Raw genomic sequence first — 27,456 nt, forward strand, 5'->3', positions numbered from 1 at the left:
CACACAATTATTTAGCTGGATACTGACGCATGCTTTAAAAAAAAACAACCCTGGAAAGTTCATCTCATATGGAAGTGCACTGAATGGAATATTTCCGCAACCAAATGCTGAAATATGCATCCACCAGACATCTGAGTATCAACAAAGCTTTGCCATTGTTTAGATAGGTGCCAATTTAATTGGCTAAGGAGCTTTCATCAATTTGAATGTATTTATTGATTTTGATCTGCTTTTCAACATTATCTTTATTGTTTTAATGGCTTGCAACTATCTGGTACAAACGCGAAAACAATGCATGTGAACATAGTGCTCTGACTTAATAAATTACTTGACAAAATTATTAGAATGAACAATGGACAGCATAAAATTGAAATGCATAATACAGTTTACTCTAGGGACATATTTTGCCAAACTAGGAACAAAAGCCTTCTCAATATTGGCAAATGCAGAGTTTCAAAAGCGTACTTAAATAAAAGCTGCTCTAATAGTAGGGATATAATAAGTTACTAAACAAAGGACATATTTAGAAAATGTTCACACTGAATGAGTAACAGCAGAAAACTGTACATATTTAATTGGTATTTTGCCCATATTATCAAGATTCAACACAGTTTATTTTTCTAAGCTTGAGCTCTGCAAATTATAATTAAAAAGACATAATAAATCCTCCACCTCAAACTACTGTCAATCTCAAAAATAGATTGCAAAACCGTCTTTTGTTTCAAAGATGTAAAGCTGTATTATTTGTAAGTATCTCCTAATTACTGAAGATTATGTTAACTCTTTAATTTTCAGTGCGCTCAAATTAAATAGCCTAGACAAAATAAATGAAATATCCATGCCATGCTTTATTTATCTTCCTTTCTGCTTACAATATTGCAGTTGTTTTTTTAATTAAACAAAAAGCAGCAGTTGCAGGAACAGGAAGACGAAAAATAATTACACATCATTTGATTATCTAATGTAGCTAGTGCGGAATACCACAGCAAGGCTTCCGGTGGCTGTCTCTGTCCAAACATTTTTATACACTAGCCTTGAAAGATCTTCTAGTTGCCAGTTTGCTTCCAAGCCCAATATAGGACATTAATGTTGATATATTAAGCCCTAAATCTCTAAAGGAGTGCCTCCTCCCACATTGACTTGTCCTGAGACCCTGCTGGCAGTGCAGCCACTGTCTGTGGTACAAGGGACAGTGGTGCACGAGGGCCTTACTTCTGCTGTTCCCAGATTATGGAATGACCTTCCCTCTGAGACGCATTCTGCACCATCACTATATACTTTGCAATGATTGGTCACGATGCATCTCTTTACCCAGGCCTTTGGTTGAATGAGTATCTTCCCTCCTCCTGTATTGCATTGATATTGTCCTTTCGCAAGGCTGATTTCACCTTTTCCCAGACCAAAAAAGTCTGACTTTAATAAGACCCACTGCAGTTTATGAAGTTGGGTTGTTTCCCTAAACCATAGTTAAGATGAAACAGTTTAGAGTTTGTGATAAGCTGTGGTTAACTGAAAGTAGAAGGAAACACTTATCATTTGCTCCTCATGGCTGCACTGAGTGGGCCTCTGTCTTTGTGATCTGTCTCTTCAGAGGCTGTGTTTACTCATCAGAATTAACACACTCAGTGTTTACCCAACTACAGCTACCTATGTCTGTGATCCAAAGAACATGTGCACATGTATGAGAGCCAGTGTGGTGTGGTGTAATGGTTAATGTGTTGCACTAGGACCTGGAATGCTCACTCAGCCATGAAGCTCACTGGGTGACCATGGGCCAGTTATTGCTCCTCAGCCTAACCTACCGCACAGGGGTGTTGTGGGGATTAGACAATGATTGGGGGGGGTCATGTATGCCACCTTAAAGAGGAATGTATATGCAATAAACAAATACACTGCAAACAAATCTAAAACCATCCCTGAGGCTTTGCCTCACTCCTCTGCTGCAGCTCCCACTGCTGCTAAGTTCCACTTGCTGCTTTTTTCCATTTCACTTTTTAATTCAGAATATTGTTATGAGTTTGTGGGTGCCAGACCTCAACAATCCCTGGATCCAGCAAGTTTTAAATTCTAATCAAGCCAGGCTAACTTCCTTAACCCCTGGGTCCAGCAAGTGTTAAAATATAAGGTAAGCTAGTGAGTTAATCCTCTGTGTGATGGGGCATTAAGAGAACAAAGGATTAAGGGGGCTCTGTTTAAGATAGCAAGTGGACAGAGACAGCCACCGGAAGCCTTGCTGTGGTATTCCGCACTAGCTACATTAGATAATCAAATGATGTGTAATTATTTTTTGTCTTACTCTATTCGCAGATAATGAGAAGGACAAAAACCAGAACTTAGACGAGTTTGGCTGTGATGTGACCTGGAAGTAAAGCAGCAAACTGGAAAGCCATAGAGGCAGAGCACGATGTTTGATTCCTGTGTGAATCCAAAGCTATGGATATTGGACAAACAAGACCTTTTTAGGGTGTTGCTGCTATGTCCATTGTAGGCTCAGGTTGTATATATGAGTAAATAAACCATATACCATAAAGACACCATAGTCTCTGCTGTGCCTCATTCCCAAAAGGAAATACAAACCCTGGATAGAACCCCTGAAATCTCAAACTGCTCAAATATTAGGGTAGCATGCAACAATGTATTTGCAGAAAATTGCATCTAGATGTAGCAAAATGGGAGTGAAGATAGCATAAAATAGCAGCAGGAGGAACAAAGGGCACAAGATGAGCACTATGCAGAAAGCAGCCGTTCTTCTCCCGCCTCCTCACACATACACTGGAAATCCTGAATCCTAGAAAACCAAATCATGTTCCTATGCAGAGTGCTAGATTAAAATAGCTTGTTCAGGAAAGCCCTCCCTCAATCATCCACTATTTTTGAATTGTACTGTATCAGTTTTGAACGCCCTGTCCTTCCCTCCTTTGGTGATGAGGATAGGAAATGCAGCCAAACACAATTTGTCCTGAAAAACAGATGACTAGAAAGAGCAGCATTCAATGTGTTCCTAAAAAACACTGAGATCTAGTAAAAGAAACTTTCCACATGGTATGATGGCTGAGGAGGGATTCTTTTAAGCATCAAATCCCTTATCTATCACTTCAAACAGAATCACATTCACAATGTGAAGAGTGACTAGTCAGAAGAGTGACTAGTCAGAAGAGTGACTAGTGGGGTGCCAGAGGGTTCTGTCTTGGGCCCGGTCTTATTCAACATCTTTATCAACAACTTGGATGATGGACTCAAGGGCATCCTGATCAAATTTGCAGATGACACCAAACTGGGAGGGGTGGCTAACACCCCAGAGGACAGGATCACACTTCAAAATGACCTTGACAGATTGGAGAACTGGGCCAAAACAAACAAGATGAATTTTAACAGGGAGAAATGTAAAGTATTGCACTTGGGCAAAAAAAAGAGAGGCACAAATACAAGATGGGTGACACCTGGCTTGAGAGCAGTACATGTGAAAAGGATCTAGGAGTCTTGGTTGACCACAAACTTGACATGAGCCAACAGGGTGACGCGGCAGCTAAAAAAGCCAATGGAATTCTGGGCTGCATCAATAGGAGTATAGCATCTAGATCAAGGGAAGTAATAGTGCCACTGTATTCTGCTCTGGTCAGACCTCACCTGGAGTTCTGTGTCCAGTTCTGGGCACCACAGTTCAAGAAGGACACTGACAAACTGGAACGTGTCCAGAGGAGGGCAACCAAAATGGTCAAAGGCCTGGAAATGATGCCTTATGAGGATCGGCTAAGGGAGCTGGGCATGTTTAGCCTGGAGAAGAGGAGGTTAAGGGGTGATATGATAGCCATGTTCAAATATATAAAAGGATGTCACATAGAGGAGGGAGAAAGGTTGTTTTCTGCTGCTCCAGAGAAGCGGACACGGAGCAATGGATCCAAACTACAAGAAAGAAGATTCCACCTAAACATTAGGAAGAACTTCCTGACAGTAAGAGCTGTTCGACAGTGGAATTTGCTGCCAAGGAGTGTGGTGGAGTCTCCTTCTTTGGAGGTCTTTAAGCAGAGGCTTGACAACCATATGTCAGGAGTGCTCTGATGGTGTTTCCTGCTTGGCAGGGGGTTGGACTCGATGGCCCTTGTGGTCTCTTCCAACTCTATGATTCTATGATTCTATGTTAACAAATCATCATTGTGTATACAGTACATGTTATTTTCTGCAACTTTGTATTTACGTTTGTAAAAGTAAACTGGACAGAATGCCAAAGGTTTTTTTAAAAAATACATACTTTTGTATTAATTTTTTTCACAGGGTCCTATGTTGTTTTAAAAGAATTGATGCTTTTGAATTATGGTGCTGGAGGAGACTCTTGAGAGTCCCATGGACTGCAAGAAGATCAAACGTATCCTTCTTAAGGAAATCAGCCCCGAGTGCTCACTGGAAGGACAGATCCTGAAGCTGAGGCTCCAATACTTTGGCCACCTCATGAGAAGAGAAGACTCCCTGGAAAAGACCCTGATGTTGGGAAATATTGAGGGCACAAGAAGGGGACGACAGAGGACAAGATGGTTGGATGGTGTTCTCGAAGCTACTAACATGAGTCTGACCAAACTGCGGGAGGCAGTGGAAGACAGGAGTCCCTGGCATGCTCTGGTCCATGGGGTGACGAAGAGTCGGACACGACTAAACAACAACAACAAATGTTGTTTCTGATGCTGTTTAACATATTTATAAAGCAATTGGGTGTGGTAACTGGGGCCTGGATGCAGTGGTTGGCTACATACACTGAGTCTGAATGTTGGCAAGATAGTGGGTGAGGGGCTCCCAGGTCCAGGAAATCAGTCAGTTGTTTGCCTTAGATGGGCATGCACTCTCAGGTGTGTAGTCTTGTAGCGCTCCCAGATCTAGCTCAGTCAATGGAGGTGCAGGTATCCTCAGTGGCTAGGAGTGCCTTTTACCAGTGTTGACTGATAAAACAGGGACATTCTTGGATTAGGATAGTTTGACCACAGCTGCCCATGCATTGGCAACCTCAAGGCTGGACTATAGCTGTTGGATTACGGCTTCTGAAGATGCAGCTATTCCCTTGATCTCCTGATTATTTACCTGCTTTAATTTCTATGTTTTTAAAACAAGATTGGATGTTAGTTTTTGCACATTTTAATCATGATTGTTTGTTTTAATGAAATTATTTTATTGTGGATTTTTAATTATAAGTCGTACCTTGGTTGATGAACGCCTTGTGACTTGAATGTTTTGGCTCCCAAATGCCGCAAAGTGTTCCGGTTTGCGAACGTTCTTTGGAACATGAACGTCTGACGTGGCTTCCGCAGCTTCCAGTTGGCTGCAGGAGCTTCCTGCAGCCAATCAGAAGCCACGCCTTGGTTTCCGAACATTTTGGAAGTTGAACAGACTTCCGGAATGGATTCCGTTCAACTTCCGAGGTGCGACTGTAGTTTAAGATGTTCTACAAGAAATGGTAGTTCACAAAACATTACCACTGTAATGTATTCTAACAATGTGTGCAATTGGTTTTTATGTTTTACAAACTGATTAAAAACTATCTGGGCATTACACTACCTGGGCATTAAGCAGTATATAAATAAATTAATAAATAATTATTTAAAAGAATTTCTGGAGAGTTTCCTTCTCAGAAATTGTTACACATATAAACCTTTGAATACTGTATTCAAAAATCAATTTGGAGATTTGATGGAAAATGCCACTTGGGCACACTACTATTTTCTCCTGGTATTCCCTTTATAATGTTCTCAGTGCACTAAGCAACCATCATAATACGCCATCTGTTTAGACACTATCAAGGGTTTTGCAGTTATCATGCCATCTTAAGAGTTCAAAGATAATAATGAGAAAGTTTCACAAGAGGGTTTACTGATAGGCATTTTAATTTTTCAAACATTTGGTCATAATTGCGCACGTTAAAATAGATTATGGATTGATTAATACATGGAAAGAATTTACTAATGTGTGAAACTTGGGGTACTGGCATAAAGCAAGCGGCATGCTTTCAGCAGAGTATCTAATTCTGCTTTCTTGCTCGACAGAAAATTACTTTGAGGCACAAGTGGATTGCAATTTTTAAACATATTCATAATAGATGAAGACACTGGGGAAACATAAAAAGCTTGCATTGCTATACATATTGCCAATTAAGAATGCTCATTCTGTACAGCATTTGTACCACAATTAACAATGCAAGGACATTCAATAGGTAACACTGCATTTGGGAAAATAAAGCCATATGATGACTTTTAATCGCATTCTCAGATCTACAGTGAATTGTGCAATTTTGCCTATCAAAGTATTCATACACACGTACCATCCACACCTATTTTCTAACAGGTCTTCCTGATTGCCAATACATTTCTTTGTTAATAAACATGTGTAAAGTTTCCATTTTTATTTCTATTTTCAAGTTCCAATGCAATGACAACTCTTTTTAATGGGCTCCTTCAGAATGGCAGGATATAAATTCAATAAATAATAATAGTAATAATAATAGTTATTCATATGAAACTGTTTCCCTAGTTATACTATACCTGTGGCATTAGCTTCTCTAGCCCATTAATATGCCTATTCAGGTTCTATCATAAAAAGCACTTTATCCAGATAAAGCAAAAATTCCATGTTCACAGGCAACAGTATTATCACTCACTACCAGATGTTAGGAGATAGGGAGATATGGCCTAATAGCCACAGGAGAAGGAAACAGTGTTGGAGTAGATGGGCCAAAGCCTGATTCAACGAATTCTTTATTTTTTAATAGGAGAAGAATAGACATTTCAAAAGCCCTATTTTTATTAAGGGACATCAGTGGCAATCATATTCTGAATACTGGATGGAATAGCATTTGCCTTGAAATCTGAATTTCCCTTGGTCTTGGCTCTGACTTTGGATGTTCAAATGACAGCTGCGGCTGAGGGGGAACAGTGGGATTTCCAAGCTTAGACTCGTATGTCAGCTAGATCAATTTCTGGACAGGGCAGATTTGGCTATGGTAACATAGGCCTTAATTACATCACAGCAACTGCAATGTGGTCAGAAGGCACATGAAGCCGCGACTTTGATGATGTTAAGGAGGTTTGGTCAGTACCTGGATGTGTGACTACCTGGGAATCACATGCTCACTGTGTTGAGTTTCATGACAGAATAAGGGCGGAACAGAAACAAAATGAAAATATAATAAACAAGGGTTTGGAAATTTCTGCTTGGTCAAAATGTGGTAGCTTGGAGCAAGAATTGAGGGGGGAAATCGCACATGCCCTATTTGTTTCCAGACACAGTGTTAGTTTTGACTTTCAAAGGACTATATCAATGAAACCTGAGGCCTTAAGACTCTTTCCAGATTGTGCTCCCCCCTGGACCATACCCCTCATTGCCACTGTTCAACACCTTCATTTAGTGCTTTTGCCTGGCTGGAGTATGTCCTTAAACATGATTATGCAGAATACTTCATCTCAATTTGCTACATTGCCTGTAGTGCTCACTGATTGGAGCTTTGTTTGGAAATGCTACATTTTTAAAGTTGCTGTCTTAACTATTTGGTTATTGTGGTTTTCAGTTTTATTTATGGTTCTTTCTTTTTTAAAAAAAAATTCATTTGCGTTTCTGATATAATTCTAAGTCAACAAAATATGAACAAAAATAACATGTATGATTCTTTTTTATAAGCTACCTTGAACTATAGGTTGCATACGGAAGGAGAGGCATACAAGTTATTTGAAACAAGGATGCACACAAATGGAAGCTAACAATTAAATAATATGCATGTGAAAAAGCCTGATAGTGAAATATGATGAACTCTAGGCTTTAAAGTGATTTTCTTTCTTTCTTTCTTTCTTTCTTTCTTTCTTTCTTTCTTTCTTTCTCTTTAAAGTAATGACATTTTATCTAAATCTACTGTTTTAAGGGCCCTTACATCTCTTTTCATCTTAAACTATTGTTCATCATTTTTTATTCAGTGGAAAACCTTAAGTCCAGTCATAGAATCATAATATTGTAGAGTTGGAAGGATCGTCTAGTCCAACCCCCTACAACGCAGGAATCTTTGCCCAACATGGGGCTGGAACCCATCACCTTGAGATTAAGAAGCTCAGTCTCTACCAAGTGAGCTCATGCAACACTGTCAACTTTATTACTACCGTATTTTTCGCACCATTGGACGCACTTTTTTGCTCCTAAAAAGCAATGGAAAATGTGTGTGCGTCCTATGGAGCGAATGCAGGGGGGAGGCAGGCGGGAAACAAGCTTCGTGCGCTCTTGCGGGCTTTTCTCCAGGAGGGAGAAGGGACTGACTGGCCGTATCAGTCCCTTCTCCCTCCTGGGGGAAAAGCCCCCTCTTTAAAGGCTGTGCAGCTCCTGCAGGCTTTTCTACGAGCTGGGGGAATCCCCCCACCTCCCAGAAAAGCTAGGAGAAGCCGCGCAGCCCCTTTAAAGAGCGCGCGGCTTCTGCGGGAGGTGGGGGAAGCTCCTCCCGGGCTCCCTTTGAAAGGCAATGTGGGAGGGGAGCAGCTTACACTCGTGTAAGCAGTTCCTCTCCCACTTTCCTGCTTCAAAGCAACTACGGAGGAGAGACGGAAGGGGACCATGGATCCTCCGCTGCTCCGTGATTGCTTTGAAAGAGGAAAGTGGGAGGGGAGCAGCTTACACTCGTGTAAGCAGTTCCTCTCCCACTTTCCTGCTTCAAAGCAACTACGGAGGAGAGAAGGAAGGGGACCATGGATCCTCCGCTGCTCCGTGATTGCTTTGAAAGAGGAAAGTGGGAGGGGAGCAGCTCACACTCGTGTAAGCAGTTCCTCTCCCACTTTCCTGCTTCAAAGCAACTACGGAGGAGAGACGGAAGGGGACCATGGATCCTCCGCTGCTCCGTGATTGCTTTGAAGGAGGAAAGTGGGAGGGGAGCAGCTTACACTCGTGTAAGCAGTTCCTCTCCCACTTTCCTGCTTCAAAGCAACTACGGAGGAGAGAAGGAAGGGGACCATGGATCCTCCGCTGCTCCGTGATTGCTTTGAATCTGCAATGTGGGAGGGGAGCAGCTTACACTCGTGTAAGCAGCTCCTCTCCCACTTTCCTTCTTCAAAGCAACTACAGAGGAGGGAAGGAAGGGGACCATGGATCCTCTGCTTGGGAATGCAGCAGACTCCCTTCTCCTGGGCTCCCTTTGAGGCAGCAAAGTGGGAGGGGAGCAGCTTACACTTGTGTAAGCAGCTCCTCTCCCACTTTGCTGCTTCAAAGTGGAGGGAATCCACTGCAGTTGCGAGCAGAGGATCCATGGCTCCGCTTCCTTCCCTCGAAGCAGGGTGCAGGGGTGCAGGGGGAAAGACGGCAGGAAATAGATGCCGGGCAGGAAGACACAACCACACTTTGACCACTGAAAGTCCACCCCAGCCTCCCCAGATTTCCACTGAGATGGCCAGGCTAATCTCGATGGCCATAATTCAGGCTCAGCATTATTAACTGGACTTAGATAAGCCATGGTTCCTCTTCCTACCCTCCTCTGAGGCTCAATTTAAAGCAGCAAAGTGGACAGGAGCCGCCCGCTTTGCTGCTTTAAATAGTTGAGTGCAACATTTGATTCAGAATATTTTTTTCCGTATTTTCCTCCTCTAAAAACTAGCTGCGCCCTATGGTCAGGTGCGCCCTATGGAGCGAAAAATACGGTACTTGCTGATGTAGAAAACAAGGTTTCGGTTCTCACTTAGCCAATCTCCAGACAAAGCTGATTTGTCAACATCCATTGTATTTCACCCTCAATGCCCCCCCCCAAACTATTTACATTAGCTTCCTTGCCTGGATGTGAGAGACTGAATGTTTATCATCTATTCAGATAGGCATCCAGGAATCTGTAATAATTATGGAGCCAATGTGCTCCTCTTCCACACTTTCACAACAATAGCTGCTTTGTAAGAAAAAGCAACCCACATCACCTGCTCATTGTGTGGGAGAGACTTGTTCCCTGTCTACAGCCCAAAGAGAGACAAGGCAACCTATGCCCTAAGGTGGCTCATTCAGACTCTTGTCTCTTTATTTAAAGAGAGAGAGAGAGACAGTAAACCAGTGGTCTAATAATGACTAAAGCCTATCTGTCTGACTGGCAGAGCTTGAATTGCACACCAGGCCTACTGTTTTGGTCTGGCAATGGTTTTGGAACTTACTCCCTTGCACTGTGCTGCACGCATGAACAACACACACTCACCTAAATAAAAGATATCAAGACATTTTCCTTATTTGTGATTGCTCACATAGTTCAGTTCATGATTCATGGTTATTTCAATGATTGATTCAGAAAAACGAACATCTGCTTACACTAATGTGAGGTGGGGGGAGTAGTGTCTCACCAATGTTACTTTAAATCTGAGGGGAATGAGCCCCTGAGTGTGAACTATGAAGTGGAACCACAACACACACACACACTTAATGCCATGTACAGAAAAAAATCTAGCTTTGGAATTTCAGTTATGACAAGCAATGCACTAACTGCTTTGTACTGCCTGCTTTCTCTTGGCTGAGTTTGAGGAAGAGTTTCCCAATGATTTTCTAAATTGAAAAAGTGTGGGGTTTGAGGTATCTGCCTGATATCACATTAGCTGACACTCTCTTCCTTCTCACCAAAACTAGAATATGTTCTCCTGCCACTCCAAAATAAGCATACCTCGGTGGTGGAAAGGGCTCTATACAGTAGACCTGCAACTTACAGAAATTTAACTTGTACGCATTCAGTTTTACACATTTGGCAAAAAAATTAAAAAGGGGGTGGAAAGGAGGCAGGAATACGGGGAAAGCTTTAGCAATCCCACCCACCATTGTACCCAGTGTATTTTGTCTATACACAATTTGGTCATTATGCGTGATCACCAGAACGTAAGTTGCAATTCTACCCCATATAATATGTAGTTATTCCTTCACATTTAGACCAAGCCACAGCGCTGAAAATATATTTTAATGCTAAACTCAAGTGAGCCCTGACTGAAGTTAAACTATTATTTTTGCCTATGTGGCATAATTAAATAGTCCTTTCCCTTTCAGAAAATGAAAAGGTTTAATTTCTGGAAAAGGGTGAATGTGGTTTTGAATTTAACTGAGGCAAGTGTTCCCTTGCCTCACAAATACACAATCCTTGGGTGGGTTGATTGTCCGTGCTTACCGCAGCTCTTTAGTACAAAACAACCGCACTAGCAACATTAAGGGCTTATCCACATTTACCTTTCCTCTGTTCTTTCCAGGCATGATCAATGCTTTAAAGCTCCACATCCAAGCACCATTTTTTCTCTCTCCAGAGCTTTCCCTGCAAAAACCTGCTGTTTAAAACTCAATCAGAGCAAACAGCAATCTGCAGAAAACCCAAATTGATGTTTGCTCCGATTGAACGCTAAAGAAAGCATTTTTTCAGGGAAGGCTCCAGGGCAAAAAAGTGGCTTGGACATGGCGCTTTTAAGAGTGGACCTGTGCCTGGAAAGAGAAGGACAAAAGGTAAGAGTGGATACACCCTAAGTCACCTAACAGACACAAAAACTCAGAACAGGCCCTGCAAGAAATCTTGACATCATCTCAATCCCCATAACTAAACAGGCATGGCTACTCCAAAAACATCAATCATAATATCAAGGGCAGATTCCCTTGCGCAGAAAATGCTATCACTGTTGCATTCATAGGACAAATAGGTGAGTGCACAAGAATGGACATACATCTGACATAAAAACGGCAACAGTTTGCAGCCAGAGGGAGATTATTTCAGTCCCGAGTAATGCCCAGCTATTGATCTCAAAGTCATATTCTTCAACAAAAAGACTTCAAAGAGAGGCATCAGCATGTAATTGCTGAACAGGAAATTATCAGCAAATCTGATTCTGTTCTGTTCTAACTTAATTGAGTATAGGTTTCTGTCACACTAGAAAAATACCATTATCACAGTGACTGCACTATTAGTATATGTATGGGCTCTGCAAATAAATGTCATCCACTCACTAATTTCATAGTGTTTTAGCCCAAGTATTTACAAACACGGTGTTCTTGTATGTGCACACATATGTGCACAATTTGCCAAAATTCACATGAATGTGTGTGGACACAGCAACAATCCATGAAACTGGTTATGCTGTATGTAGTCCACATCCACAAAAGCTGATTACCACAATAAATCAGGTTGTCTTTAAATCTCTTTGTAAATAAAATTTCTTGACTATTTTGAGTTGCCAATATGTAGTATAAAACAAAGAAGGGATCGATGTAATCATAACACCGTGTGAAAATTTAAACAGATAATTGATGCAGATACAAACACACCAAAAAAACTTGTACTGTAATGTGAGATGCAGAAATAATCTATGCAATTTTTCAGAGAAAGGTTGGTGATGTATATAAATGCATGGCAGAAATCTGCTCATCTGTACAACTTCAAAGTAATGAAATGCCAAATAGTTTGAATACCAAATTGTTGCAGGCTATATGATGTATCTGACATAAATGATTTTTCATCACAACATTATATGAGATGTTGTGTTTCAGCTGACTATAAGACTGTGACAGTAGAACTTAAGTCACTAAAAATGCATGGCTTCTTAATAATATACAATTTAATAATCCTGTTTTCTTATTTTGTAATTTTACTCCTTTTTATGACAGCTATGATCTAGCTGGCTTACTAGCCTGTTACTTTATGGAAATGTTTGCAAAGTAATATTATGCAGTTGCAGTAAGAATATCTACTGCTGCTTAAAGCAAAATGTAACAAGCATAGGAAAAGGCGAATTCATTCACTGGAGGTAAGACGAAAAGAAGTCAAATCTAATGGTTCCTCCTGTTGTCAACAGAGTTTGCAAACAGCTTTGGGGAACAGGATAGGATTGTTGGCTATAAACTGGCTTGGTTTTTCATAACTATCATAAACTGTTTGCAGATTGTGGCCAAAGCTCACTACAGATCACCATCCTTATTTGTGTGTACTGTAACATTAAGCCAAGTCACAAACTGGTGCAAGTGAACAAACATGCAGGCTCCTAGAGAGAAGACTGCATCCACTTTGCTCCTCTGTGATGTACTGTGCTATGCCATAGTTTGGCTTAGTGTGTCATCCAAACCTGGGTTCATGGTTTAGCTCTCTCCAGACAAGCCACACGGCAAACCTTGGTTACACTTAGTGATTTGTCTTGAGTGAGGTAAACCATGATTCTGGGTTGATATTGGGTTTCCACAACTAAAGACTAAGGCGTGAATTGGAAATGAAGAGGGATATTTCATGATGCTGAACCTCTAAAACAAAGGGGGGTTCACATAATACTTAGCAACTTTATACACCAAAGAAAATTATTTTTCTTACACTGAAGGTCCAATCAACATTATTCCAGCAGCATTGAGATGGCAACAAAAGATCCATGTTCTGACCCCCTTTTCCAATACGTATGAAAGCTAGTCATTTTAAAATCTAGTCATTTTAAAAGTTAGTCATTGTAAAATCTTATCTGCCTCCACATTCATTTAGAAAAATGCTACCACATGTAAAGGCTAGACAATACTCAGCTTCCAGGAATGTACCTACAGTTTGGAAACAGGCCTCGGGCCTCTGCACTTATTCATCCATCACCCTAAATTCTTCTCCTGCTCACCTTGCCACTTATACAATGTAAAGACTGAATTTGAATCTTTTATCTGTCTGTGATTCAACATAGGATTTTCCTAGTTCCGATCCTTAAAACCTACACAAGAGGGGGATTTCAGATGATCTTGCATTCAAATAATTGTGGGATTTTCGCAGTCGAGTCATGGTGCAGTTATGACGACAGGATAAAGAATGGGAAGAACTGCATCCAACTCCCAGACTCAGAACAGGTACCATACCAGAGGCAACACAGCCCTCATTTTGATTGAGTCCAACCATTTTTATGTGAAGTGCTACGAAACATTTCTTCCTTCCTAAACAAATCTACTGGAAATGCATTGCAGGAACTGTTTTTGATCAAAGCACATTGAAGGCTCTCAGTCCTCTACAAGTGAATGAAAATAAAACCTCTGAAATCTGTGCTGCTAGAGCAAAATAGTTACTTGGGCAACTTAATCTCTTTTAAAGTTTAAACAAGATAAGCAGGATAGCTTTGTAAGTCATCAGATGCTAAATCAGAGTCTACAAACAATTCAAACCATGAGTAGATACGTAATCTAATTCTGGACTATGTGTCTTCGCTGATTGAAAATCATCTGCACAATGGGCTTTGCCTTCTTAGTGAGCAACTTAAACATAATGGGTGCCACATCCCAAGCCTAGCCAATTTTCGTGCTATCATAAACCAGACCCTTAGTAGAGCGGCAGCTTTGCATTAAGAAGATCCCAGGTTCGGTGCCTAGCATATCTAGTGCTGGAAAAGGTTCCTGCCTTAAATACTGGACAGCCACTGCCTATCAATGGAGACAACACTGAGCTAGATGAACTAAGGGTCTCACTCAGTACAATACAGCTTCTTTTGCTCCTATATATGTGGAGCCAGTGTGGTGTAGTGATTAAGAGCGGTAGTCTCATAATCTGGGGAACCGGGTTTGCATCTCCGCTCCTCCACATGCAGCTGCTGGGTGACCTTGGGCCAGTCACACTTCTCTGAAGTCTCTCAGCCCCACTCACCTCACAGAGTGTTTGTTGTGGGGGAGGAAGGGAAAGGAGAATGTTAGCCGCTTTGAGACTCCTTCGGTTAGTGATAAAGCGGGATATCAAATCCAAACTCTTCTATGTATGTCAAGCAAATTACTTTATGTCCGGGCTTCTTGAGATCAAGAAGCAAGCATGACCAGCATTATCATGATTAGCAACAGATATTTTTAAAAAATATATATCCCGTATATTTCGCTCCATAAGACGTACTTTTTTCCTCCTAAAATGGGGAAATGTCTTTTTTGGTTTTTTGCCATATCAGTTTTATTAATTTTCCAATAATGCTTTCCATTACAATCTCTCCTTTTATATTATACAATTTGCCTTTTTAGGGCCATGACTTCCTTCAAACCTTCCTTATGATTTTCTATCTTTCATTTCAAATTTCTGCATTTTCACTACTTAACCACTGCTTTCAAATCAAAAACATCAAAGCATCATTTTTTCTTATTCTTCTCTGCAGTGATTTTAATACCTTTCCTTACAAAGCTTCTTGCAATCCTACCAACATGTTTTATTGACTAAAATTGTCTTTAAAAATTGTCTTTACAAATTTAGTCAGTCCTTGATGAACTTCTGGTCCTGCTGTTCTCAAATTCTTCCTGTCATTTTGGCCAGTTCCGCATACTCCATTAACTTCAATTGCCATTCTTCCTTTGTCAGTAATTCCTTGTTTCCACTTCTGAGCTAATAAAATTCTTGCTGCTTGTTGCATTTTGGAAAAGCTTAGTATCTTGTCTGTTAATGTCTGTACCTACAATTCTCAGTAGAAAAGCTTCGGTTTTTTAATGTATGTATATTTCAACATTTTCTTAATTTTATCATATATCATATTCCAAAAGCATTTCACTTTCTTCCATTCCCACCACATATGATAAAAGGTACCTTCAAAAAGTAAGGGGAAATGTATGCGCGTCTTATGGAGCGAATGTGTGGTCCCTGGAGCCGAATTGCCCGAGTGTGGCACGCGCCATTGCCCCACCCACCCGGGTTGCTGATGGCCTCCCCTTTCCCCTGAAGCCCCAGGAAGGTTTGGGAGCAGTGGGCAGGCTGTGTGACGTTGCCTCGCACTCCCGGGCTGCTCTCTTTGAGAGAGGCTTTGCTGATGGTCTCCCCTTTCCCTTGATGGCTCCGGAGATGTTGGCCGGAGGATGGCGAGAAGAGGCAGCTGCCGAGATAAAGGAGGAAGAGGACGTAGAGGAGTGGGACCAAGAAGCGGGGCGAAGGGAGAGGAGGTAGGTTGCCGCAAGCGGAGAGTCATGGTAAGAGGGCAAAGGAGAGGCAGCAGCGAAGGGGGAAAATTGCAGATGTCACCTGAGGAGTTTGGGAGAAAGGGGCAGAGAGGAGGAGGCTGGAAAAGGGGCCTGTGCTGCTTGGTGGAGAGGGGGGGAAAAAGTGGGGAGAAGGAAAGCCTTCCAAGCCTCCGCGGGAGGAGAGCGATCCCTGCAGAGGCTTAGGATGGAAGCTGCGTCCCTGCCAACCATATGGCTGGCTGGCGTGCAGCTTCCCTCCCAAGCCTCTGCCGGGATCGCTCTCCTCCCGAGGAAGCTGAGATTCATAATTTTTTTTTCTTGTTTTCCTCCTCTAAAAACTAGGTGTGTCTTATGGAGCGAAAAATACGGTAACAAGAAATCAAAGAAACAGACTTATTTTGCGTTGTCGTTTTTAAGTTGGATTCTTCTGCACATTGGGAAACCTGCCCCACCTTGTTCTTGTTCATATCAGACTAGTTAGCTAAGCCTCCTACACTAAGCTCCTAGCCCTGAGCTTTGCCAACAAACAACAGCTGCTGGGTCCAGAGCAGTGCCAGCTGTTCCTCCCTGACCCTTTGTATCACTCTCTTATCTCATATCACTGGCATAAAAAATTATGCCACTTCAGGGGGCATCAGTGAATTTGGGTGAAAGAGGGCAGGTAAATTGATCCTCCAAAAATAGCTACAACAGCAATCTGTGAATATATTTCCTCAAGCTTTCGAAAAAGAGAAATTTAAAAACCTATAGAGGATACATAAGACCTGTTGTGAGATGCATTAGCAGAACTTAAATGCATACAGTGGTACCTCGGGTTAAGTACTTAATTCGTTCTGGAGGTCTGTTCTTAACCTGAAACTGTTCTTAACCTGAAGCACCACTTTAGCTAATGGGGTCTCCTGCCGCCGCCGCGCCACCAGAGCACGATTTTGGTTCTTATCCTGAAGCAAAGTTCTTAACCTGAAGCACTATTACTGGGTTAGCGGAGTCTGTAACCTGAAACGTATGTAACCTGAAGTGTATGTAACCCGAGGTACCACTATATCCATAATATAACAAAAATCTGCTTTTTAGTTACCAGTCAGAATCTTGATAGATTCACTTAAAAAAAAAAAAAAAAAACCTAGACTCTTAAGGAATATACCTGAGTAGTATACTTGATTTCAGACAGAAGTCATTCCCAGGAATGCCATATGTTGGGGACCTGAGACCTTTTGCATGCAAAACAGATGCTCTACTTATAGAGCTATGACCCTGCCCCCTAGGGTTCCCTCTCCTTAAAATGGCACTAGCTGGGTAAGAGCAATAATGCTGCTAACACCATTTTTAGAGATAAAATCCTATTATCAAAAATAAGTCAAAATAAGTCAATTTGGAGAGTTGCTCCTGCATGAAATAAATAGTTGATTAATTCCCGGGCATAATTTGTAGCCATACAAAATATAATATTGGAGTGAAAAGCGTAAAACTGTGATCAAATCTTCATTTTTGCAAGGCTGCTTGGAAAGGGCTAATAAATATAATCTGATCCAAAAGTTCTTAAAGCGTTACAAAAATTGTTTGGTACCTATTAATATTCCAGTTTTATCCACTTTACTGCAGCCTTTCTCAATTTGAGTCCACCAGATGTTTTGGACTACAAATCCTAACCAGCCCCAGACAGCATGACCAATGGCTAGAAAAAAATGGAAGCTGTGGTCCAAAACATCTGGAAGACACAATTTTGGAGACAGCTGCTCTAATATATTAGTACAGTAAAAGGTAAAGGTAAAGGTACCCCTGCCTGTACGGGCCAGTCTTGACAGACTCTAGAGTTGTGCGCCCATCTCACTCAAGAGGCCGGGGGCCAGCGCTGTCCGAAGACATTTCCGGGTCACATGGCCAGCGTGACATCGCTGCTCTGGCGAGCCAGAGCCGCACACGGAAACGCCGTTTACCTTCCCGCTAGTAAGCGGTCCCTATTTATCTACTTGCACCCGGGAGTGCTTTCGAACTGCTAGGTTGGCAGGTGCTGGGACCGAACAGCGGGAGTGCACCCTGCCGCGGGGATTCGAACCACCGACCTTTCGATCGGCAAGCCCTAGGCGCTGAGGCTTTTACCCACAGCGCCACCCGCGTCCCACCCGCATTGTCAGTACAGTAGAGTGTACTATTTGCATATCTATGTCTAAATCAAGGGTGATAAACCTACCTGCTCTATAAAGGAGGACCGCATTCCCTCTCAGACAACTGTTGAGGGACTGCATAATGGCAGTGGGTACGGCCAAAGCATGCACACATAGGCAAAGCTCATTCCCACATGCAGATTATTAATATAGCTAGACTCCAGATGTATGTTAATACTGTTTAGGTGTAAGCAAATGCCTATTTGAAAGATCACAAAAACATAAAGCGGCATAATTTTTTCTGGGGGGTAACACTTGCAGGTATAATTGTATCTACATCTAATGACTTCCAATTATCATAATTAGATGAAAGATTAAATGAAGGTCTGGTAACAGAACTGCTTGTTGCAAATGATGTCAGTTTTATGTACAGTGGTACCTCGGGTTACATATGCTTCAGGTTACAGACGCTTCAGGTTACAAACTCCACTAACCCAGAAATAGTACCTCAGGTTAAGAACTTTGCTTAGAAATCGTGCAGTGGCGGTGCGGCGTCAGCGGGAGGCCCCATTAGCTAAAGTGGTGCTTCAGGTTAAGAACAGTTTCAGGTTAAGAATGGACCTCCAGAACAAATTAAGTTCTTAACCCGAGGTACCACTGTATTTCCATTTATTTCTCTGTTGTGGAGGTGAATGACCTTCCACTGTAGCAGAAGGCTACTTTCTTGGACTTCCTAGGCCTAGAACCTTGCTTTGTAAACTATGCAATTAGTATAAAGCCTTAATCTCATGAGGAATAAGAACTGAAGACAAACGTTTATATCTTTCTCTTTCTTTCTTTCTTTCTTTCTTTCTTTCTTTCTTTCTTTGCTGCTGTGCACTGGTTGGGGATTGTTTCATTTGTGGCCTATGGATGTCCATGCAAACATACACAACTGCTACATAATAGCAGTCTTACATGAAGGCAAAAAAATCACCCCCTAGAAATTCTGTGATGCTATGCGATTTAAAAAACCTAAAACTAAAACTGGAAGGAAACCTAGGCGAGAACTTGCTCTGAATGGACTGCACTTTACACACCAATTTCCTAGTTCTTGTACGTGATTTCAATCCATAGTCTTATTTTTCCTGAGAAATTTGGCTTCAGATATGGCACTATATCAAGTAATGAATGAAAAAAAGCTATCCGGCTATTGCTTAAGCCTTTGGAACATTCAGTATATTTTTACAAAGTAGCTCCCTCCTCCATGCAAAATCTTCGTATTCTCTATCTGTTAGGTCAGTCTGCCAGTCTAATGAATATCTTAAAGGTGTGACTTTCCTATGTTGTGTGTGTCTGTGTGTGTGTTTGTCATTGCATTTAACTTTTTTATCTGCTACAGCCACCAAGACATGCACTGATGTTTACTTGACACTTATTCAGAAACTGTAGTTATTTTAATGTTGCTCATGCACAGTGCCTCAGGGCACTTGCTCCACAGACGTTTTAAAAAAGTGAATTCAATTGGTCACAAGGCTTAATTGTTGGGTAACTGTAAAATGTTTTCTGGCCTTGGGCCACTATTTGAGCAGCCCAAACACACTGTAAGACAGAGATAACTTAATGCTTTAAGTATTCATAATAACAAAATATGCCTAGCTGCTCATTTGTACTGTTGTTATACATATTTATCAATGCTTCCCTCAATAACTATGCACAGCTGTATGGTATAAATATAGATGAGATGATTAAGAAAGAAGTCTTACAAATATGTTTTCATTAACTTCTGTAAAGACAGAAGATTCCGCTGATTAAATACAGTTGTATAATTAGTGCCTGTAATGGGAAGCATGCACCTCTGGTCAAAAGCTGAACTGGAGAACTATATGGGCTTTTTCTTTATTTCCCTATAGGTACACAGGATGTGAAGTGCTGAGTAGAAAAAGGGAGAGACAGCATGCATGGAAAGGTATATCATTTGAATTGAAAGAAGCCATCGAAGGTGTGCAGACTGCTATCTTCATTGTTTCACATGTTGGGGGAAGAGGGAGCTCTGTCTACAAACTGAGGGGAGATGGACATTGTGAGTGATTTGAATCTCCTTTCAATTGTTGGCTCAACTCTTTGGGTGAGAAAAGAGAAAGGTTTTCTTAAAACACTTCATCTGGGGCCAGATAAAGGGATCAGTACCACACAAGCTGGGATGGTGCCTGAATCTGGGTAATGATCTCCCACCATGGCACCAAACAAACAAAGCAGATCAGAATCCTTTCTAGGATGGCCGTTTTCAGCTAAGATTAAAGTACATGTTAATGAAAGCTATTAACTGCTGGAGTGACTATTCTCTCTCTCCCCCTGCCGCCAACAGACTGTGTAGTTGTACAACACAAAAATCTGAAGTTTAGGAGAAATCCCCATTATACAATTTTAAAACAGAAAGCTAACAAGTGCTGGCAAACAAACATACTCATAGCAGGGGAGGAATAATGAAAGCTCAGCACAACCTAAAAACATAAAAAATGTTTTCATTATGTGCCAGAAAACCAACAAGGATTGAGCCAGCTGGACTGGTAGGAGAAACGAGTGCCAGAAGGCAGCACTTGAAAGGCCTTGTCCTGCCTCTCTGCCAATCAATCAATCAATCAATCAATCAATCAACTGAAGTCAAAGGAACATGGGTCAAGGCCTCAGGTAACAACTGCAGAGGGTGGGCACGTTAAAAGAGGATAAAGTGGTACCTCAAGTAACCAGGTCACAACCTTTTAGGGCTTTATAGGTAATAGCTAACATACTGAATTCACAGTGTCAGGAGCCACCAGACCTGATGGTTCTTAAGAAGTGAAGCAGGATCCTGTGGCATCCAGTGAGTACCCCAGATGGAACCCTGAGGACTCCATACTACCTGAGGTCCAGCCAGAAGGGTGTTTTCCCAGGTGACATCCTATCCAAGGGAGTTCTGATAGCAGGAGGCTTATTTGCAACTATGTCTTGAATGTTTGCATGTCTGATGTCATATGATGTCCAGTATATGACACCTGGGCATTTACTCAAAATGGCCTTGTGGGTCAAATCAAGAGGGCTGGCAAGCCTATTTAGGCACACAGACTGCAGTTTCCCCACCACTAAACTATGGAACTATTTAACTTTAAACTGTATACAATGTAACAAAGCTCTAAGCAATTGAAACTGAAGCTGACTAGAATTCATCAGGGGAAAAACTATGTGCAGTTGTACTTTTCACATATAGAGATCAACTGAAGCATGAAAAAAAAATGAAAAAAATAGGCAAAAAGTGTTTCTGCAATTAAAGACTGTAAATCAACTGACTGGACCAAGAGGAGCCCAGCAAATCCCTTATTCTGGCAAGCTGCCCACAAAAAAGCTGCAGGTGGTAAGACTGAAAGAAGCCTGTATCCAAACCAGAAACTTAACTGCTCTGAAACCCAATGCCTCAATTATCAAGCTTTATTTTATGATGACAAAAGTGTAAATGACATGTTATAATGTGAAAAGTAAAATGAATCATTCACAATGAATTGCTTTTCATCTCTTATTGTTCCTTATGCATTATTGTTCCTTAATATTACTTAACAACAGCAGTAATAATAGTTGAAAATGATTAAAACTGGAATGACACATATTCAAATAATTTAACAAGAAAAGAAAAAAGAAAGGAATTGCACTCTAATACAAAAACATGGGCAATCAAAATAATTGTTTGCCTTGCTGTTCCAGAGGGCAAGGGGATCAATTGTTGTTTCTCTTATTCCTTTTGTGGACACTTGCAAATTGCATTTCCTTTGTTCCCTAATCTCCCCTGAAGTAGGACAATCCTTGACTAAGATTTGCATTCCAGATCCAGCACCTCTTCAAATATCCTGGAATTTCAGTTTCTAGGAGAAGAAAGAAGCAACTCACACTTGCACATAACCAGGTTCCATTTACCTCAGTCTTAGGGAAAGATGGAAGAGTCCCAGGCGCCATACAGTGCATATGCTATGTTTACATAAAAGTGCACAAAGCAGTGCACAAAATTTAATGCTTAATTAAAAAAAAAAAGTAACACCAAGTGCCTCTTTTTTAAAATAAAAAAGTTTAATACTAAATCTGAAACTTATTTTTATATTGACTTAAAATTGAATCAATCACATCTATCAATCACATTGGCTTGGATCCAGAGACACTGTGAGAAGCATTCACTCATGCTGGTGGAAGGGAAGAGAGATTTTCACTAAATCCATAGGCTCCATCCTGTATCTTATTCCAATAATGCACCAAATCTATCTGAGTGGTCTTAATAGACTGTCCTCTATATCTTGAATGATCCAATCACAGCTTATTGAGATTGAGTTATGCATGATCTTTTCCCTGCACACACAGCCTCATTGCTCTTCCCTTCACATAAACCACAATTAAACCAGAAAGACTTATGAAGAATAATTTTCCATTTCATCTGAAAAAGGAAACTCTGGCTACCAATTTTGGAGCAAGCCAGGATATTACACCACAGCTGAAGCTGGTTTAATATCCCGACTTGTTCCAAAGTTAATAACCATAGTTCCCTAGTATGGGTAAAAAGGGGAAACTATGATTAAACAGTGACTAGTTCCTAGTTTGATTTGCTGTGTTCTACAAAGGGGCTGCACTTATGGACAATAGGCTTCTGCATACCTTGGCTTTAATATGCTGAGATATGATAGTTCAAATACAGTGTGTTCTGTTTTTATATTATAAATGTTTACAACTCAACAAAACATTTACATAGGAAATCAGCCCTGAGTGCTCACTGGAAGGACAGATCCTGAAGCTGAGGCTCCAATACTTTGGCCACCTCATGAGAAGAGAAGACTCCCTGGAAAAGACCCTGATGCTGGAAAAGATTGAGGGCACAAGGAGAAGGGGATGACAGAGGATGAGATGGTTGGACAGTGTTCTCGAAGCTACGAACATGAGTTTGACTAAACTGCGGGAGGCAGTGGAAGACAGGCGTGCCTGGCGTGCTCTGGTCCATGGGGTCACGAAGAGTCGGACACAGTTTAGGAAGTTTGCCAGATGTAATTAGCTTTTGACACGTGCTGATTCCAGAGAATTAAAAGCCTCTAACACACAGCTCAAAACACACATGAATCTAGCTACCACCTCACACAGGTGACTAACCTATCTTAATTAGCTTCTGATGTCCTAAGCCTTAATTAAATTCTAGCACATACAAACCCATAACAATATATAACACTCTAACCCACCTCTGAGTAATCTAAACCATGAGGAACTCTCTTGATAGATGCTTTAAAAAAAAAAGACAGGAAAAAGATTGCATTCACTTTCCTTCTTAGTGTCTACAACAGAAGATTTACACTAAATGAAAAACAGAATAAACAAAGCAGGAGGTTTTAAGCTCTTACATGCCTTCTGGTATTCCTCCTTGGAATGTAATGCTAACCTAACAACACCCACAAGGACAAAAGTTCTAAATTAGTCTAGATCAATAAGAGCATAATTATAGAAAAGTTAGCTAGTGCTCTACCAAAACATGTTGACTCCATCTAGCACAGAGGTTTCCAAACTTTTCATGTTGGCGACACACTTTTTGACATGCATCATTTTGCAACACAGTAATTCAGTTTTACTAGCAAACCTGAGGTTAAACTAACCCCTTTCCAGCCCTAGGAGGAGCGTGGGGAGCATTCGCACAACACACTTACACACTGCGCGATACACGCACAGTTTGGAAAGCTCTGATCTAGCATATACTTTACTTCTCCTTTGACAACACCTCAAGCAAATGCATGAAAAACAGTAAAATTTATCTAGAATGCTTTCTTTTTCCATATAGAGTAGTCCCTGTGTGCACTACTTTCTCTTCTTCAAAATCATAAAAAGGATATTTCTACAATATTTTCCACCTAATTCTGTAGAATCTATTTCCATGGGTATTTATGCTGGAGCAGAAAGAAACTATATTCCATTTTCCTCCCTTTCAATGTGCATTTTAGTTTTCCCTTTGCAAACACATCTGTTAAGGCTAAAGGTTCTAACTCAATGATTCAGTACAAAGAACCAATAACAAGGATTAGTTCTTTGTGGAGTGTAAACAGGATTAAATGGTGATTTTTAATGTCTTAGAAACTGCAAAACAACAGGGAAAGGCCAATTGTCCTCCTAAATGAACTGTTGCGATAAGTGCCAGCTGAAATGCTGCACCGGAAAGTAGAACTGCTTGCTCTTTTTTGAATAACATAGGTGCATACTTAACTAGATAATCATCCATTGACTTGAGTGAATAAGGACTGCAACTGTCTGTGGAATTATTAGTCACTTTCTTGCAGCTTAATATATATTAAAACAGAAATCAATTATTTTTTTAATATACACCTTGTGTGCTCCCCACTTTCAGTCCCACCATTATCAAAAGGCAGAATTAGTGGTCAAAATTTTCATTACACCAATATTGCTATCTGGGTGTTTTTCTCCTACATATTTCTTGCACATTTTAAAGACTTAGATGCTATCATCTCATGCCCTGCCTACTAAATATCCTAATTTGGACTATGCTTTGTCAGAGTGGTGGATACAGCTTCACAGCTGCTGGTGTGGCCTATTCACCTTTCTGCAAGGACCTGAAGTTGATGCTGAATGTACTGTATTTTTTGCTCTATAAGACTCACTTTTTCCCTCCTAAAAAGTAAGGGGAAATATGTGTGCGTCTTATGGAGCGAATGCAGGCTGCACAGCTATCCCAGAAGCCAGAACAGCAAGAGGGATTGCTGCTTTCACTGCACAGTGATCCCTCTTGCTGTTCTGGCTTCTGAGATTCAGAATATTTTTTTTCTTGTTTTCCTCTTCCGAAAACTAGGTGCGTCTTGTGGGCTGGTGCGTCTTTTAGAGCGAAAAATACGGTATTTCCTCAGAGTCCTAACTCGGATTCCCAGACTTTCAGTGATAAGGTTCCTATTCTTACAGCACTCCAACCATGTCTGAAGTTGGCTGTAGCACTGCAAATCATCTGGCTACTTTCTATGCCAGCACTGCACTGACTTGGGCAGTGTTGGCTTCACCTACCTGATCTGCTTCAACCAAATGTTACTGAAGCAGCATGAAAACTGCCACACTCCAGCAATTCCTATGATGCTGCTGGTAGAATATGAGTTGGGCTTTGGAACATTTATTTTTAAACTCTGTAAACATTGTTCTCTACTATACTGCCCCTCACTTTTCTCCACTGTTGTTCTTTACTTAGCTCCCCCGACTCCAATGTACTTCCATCTTCCATTACACTGCATATTATTTAACCTACTTATCGAGGTTCAGCCATAAATCAGACTTTATTTCTCTCCCTCCTCCGCCCTCACTCTCTCTTTATGGATTTTGAGAGAGTTCCTAATGGATTATTTTCAGCCCACTTATTAAATGTGCAGTTTGCCTCCTATGCTTGATTGGTAATAAAACCAAAATTATAATTGCACGATACCCACAGCACCCAAATTAAGCCACATATGCTCCATTTATCCCTATTTTCCATATTGGGTGACACTGGAACATGCTGGTCAATAACCACACAGTTTGAAGTTGGAGTTAACTCTTCATTGGCAAAAACATGGTCTCCACAGACTTGGTTGAGTATCATGTCTAGCAGAGCAGCTCATTCCTGGTGGTCTTACTCCATGAAAATCCGTTGTCAAAACTGAAAGACCCCACCTCCTCCCAGCAGTCTAACTCCCCTCCTCTCCAGGGCCTTCCCCAAGCAATCCGAGACAGTGTCTGTGTCCAGCCAACCTCTCCTCCACCCTTTTCATGCCCCCTCTGGTTCTGGAAGTAGGGAAGGGAGCTCGTCGCAGCAGGCGGGGGAGACACCCGTGGCTCTTCACCAGCCTGACTCATCTCTGCCTCTTGGCCTCCCTTCTCCCACTGTCCTGGTTTAGCTTTTGCCACTGATTCTGAACTTTTCGTTGCCACAGACTCACAAGGCCCTGTTACCTATTCCATTTCTGACACCTCCTCCTCCTAATCTTCTCCTTCTGACCACTTATCACTGTCCCACCACCCATCATGGGCTCTGAGCCTTCCTCCCTTAGTGGTTCCCCAGCTAGTTTGCCCTGCCATTCCTCTGCATCCAAACAGTCCATGACATTGGGTCCCTATTTTATTGGACCTGTTTGTGCTTTAAACACTAGTATACATATTTGGCCTTTTGGGGATAAATTCAAGATGCGTTTTTGAAAAATTGTTAGCATGTGCATACATGCACTGCAGTTCCTTGGGTGCTTGACTCCTCCATAGGTTATCTGTAAGCTAAATTTCTGTGAGTAGGAGACACTGACTGTATAGCAGAAGCATGCAAATACAAACACATGAACACAAAGCCAGTACTTTGCTTACTATTCCCTTCCAACTGCTCTATATGTTTGATTTCCAGCAGTTCTATCGTAAGTACCAAGTTACAGGCTGTAAGATTAAACATTCTATTAACTTTAGTTGAATACCACCAAAGTTTTACTCAGAACAGACCTACTGAAATTAATGAACATGTCTAGGTTCATTAATTTCAAATGGTATACTACGAGTAAAATTTAGTTTAATATCACCCATTTATTAATTAATACCCCCTGCTTCAGAAACCACTATGTAATGAACTACTACAGAGTAAATTAATACAACCCTATAGTACAGCAGCACAAGAAGAATCTTCAGCAATGTGTAAATCAGGCAGAGGGAGTGAGAACAGGTCTTACAAATATACCTTTCCCTATTGTTATCCAAGGAAGGTTGGAAGGTATGCAAAGTCTCCCCAGTTTCAGGAATTTTCATTTCCTGTACTGTAATTTTTCTACATCTTTCATATTTCTTTATTTTTTACTTTATATCCAAGGAGCTCAAGGTAGCGTACATAATTCTCCTCCTATCCACATAACTACTGTGGGAGGTAGGTTAGGTGGATTGTGAGTAACTGACTCAAGTGAGCTTTTTGACTGAGTGGAGATTTGAATCCTGGTGTCTGAGATCTACTCCAACACTCTAACCACTACACCACACCAGCTATGTCTATGACACAAAACATCATGTAATAAATATTTTATTTTTCTTCTTTTCTCTTGCACTCGGAGTATATGTTTCTACCCAATTAGAAAAGCTTTTCAAGCAGCTAATAGAGGACTCTGGCCGACAAAAGCATGTGCCAAAATAAATCTATTAGCCTTCAACATGCCACTGTACGTTTCATGTTGTTTCCATCTTAATTTATTTGCACTTAGGTTCCACTAAAAATCCATGTGAAAATAAGTCAAGACTTAATTCTCGTTAATTTCAATGGAAACTAACTGCAAATGCCTTCACATGGATCCAATGCTTTGATGTTTTGAGCAACAGGCAAAGACGACTACCCTCCATATTCACATTGTGCTGTAGAAGGCAAGCAATATAAAACATGCTTTAGATATATTCATTGAAGTCTACCTTCCATTAACCTCCACCTATATATTTTTTCAGTCACTTTCTTCTTTTGAAA

The 27,456-nt window shown here is 41.1% G+C and overlaps 1 protein-coding gene and 1 long non-coding RNA gene across 7 annotated transcripts in view; both read right to left on the minus strand.

The window, feature by feature from the left end:
* Positions 1–27,456, minus strand: part of MACROD2 (mono-ADP ribosylhydrolase 2) — a 987,387-nt gene that overhangs the window by 859,228 nt on the left and 100,703 nt on the right. The gene's annotated exons all lie outside the window — the stretch shown is intronic.
* On the minus strand, positions 18,820–26,366 carry LOC310673504. The gene is made up of 2 exons (XR_014509084.1): positions 24,850–26,366; positions 18,820–24,592 (listed from the first exon to the last, which is right to left on the minus strand). It is a non-coding gene; the product is annotated as an uncharacterized lncRNA (long non-coding RNA).

Source organism: Podarcis tiliguerta (assembly GCF_965153285.1).
Source record: "Podarcis tiliguerta genome assembly, chromosome: 3".
NCBI lineage: Eukaryota > Metazoa > Chordata > Lepidosauria > Squamata > Lacertidae > Podarcis > Podarcis tiliguerta.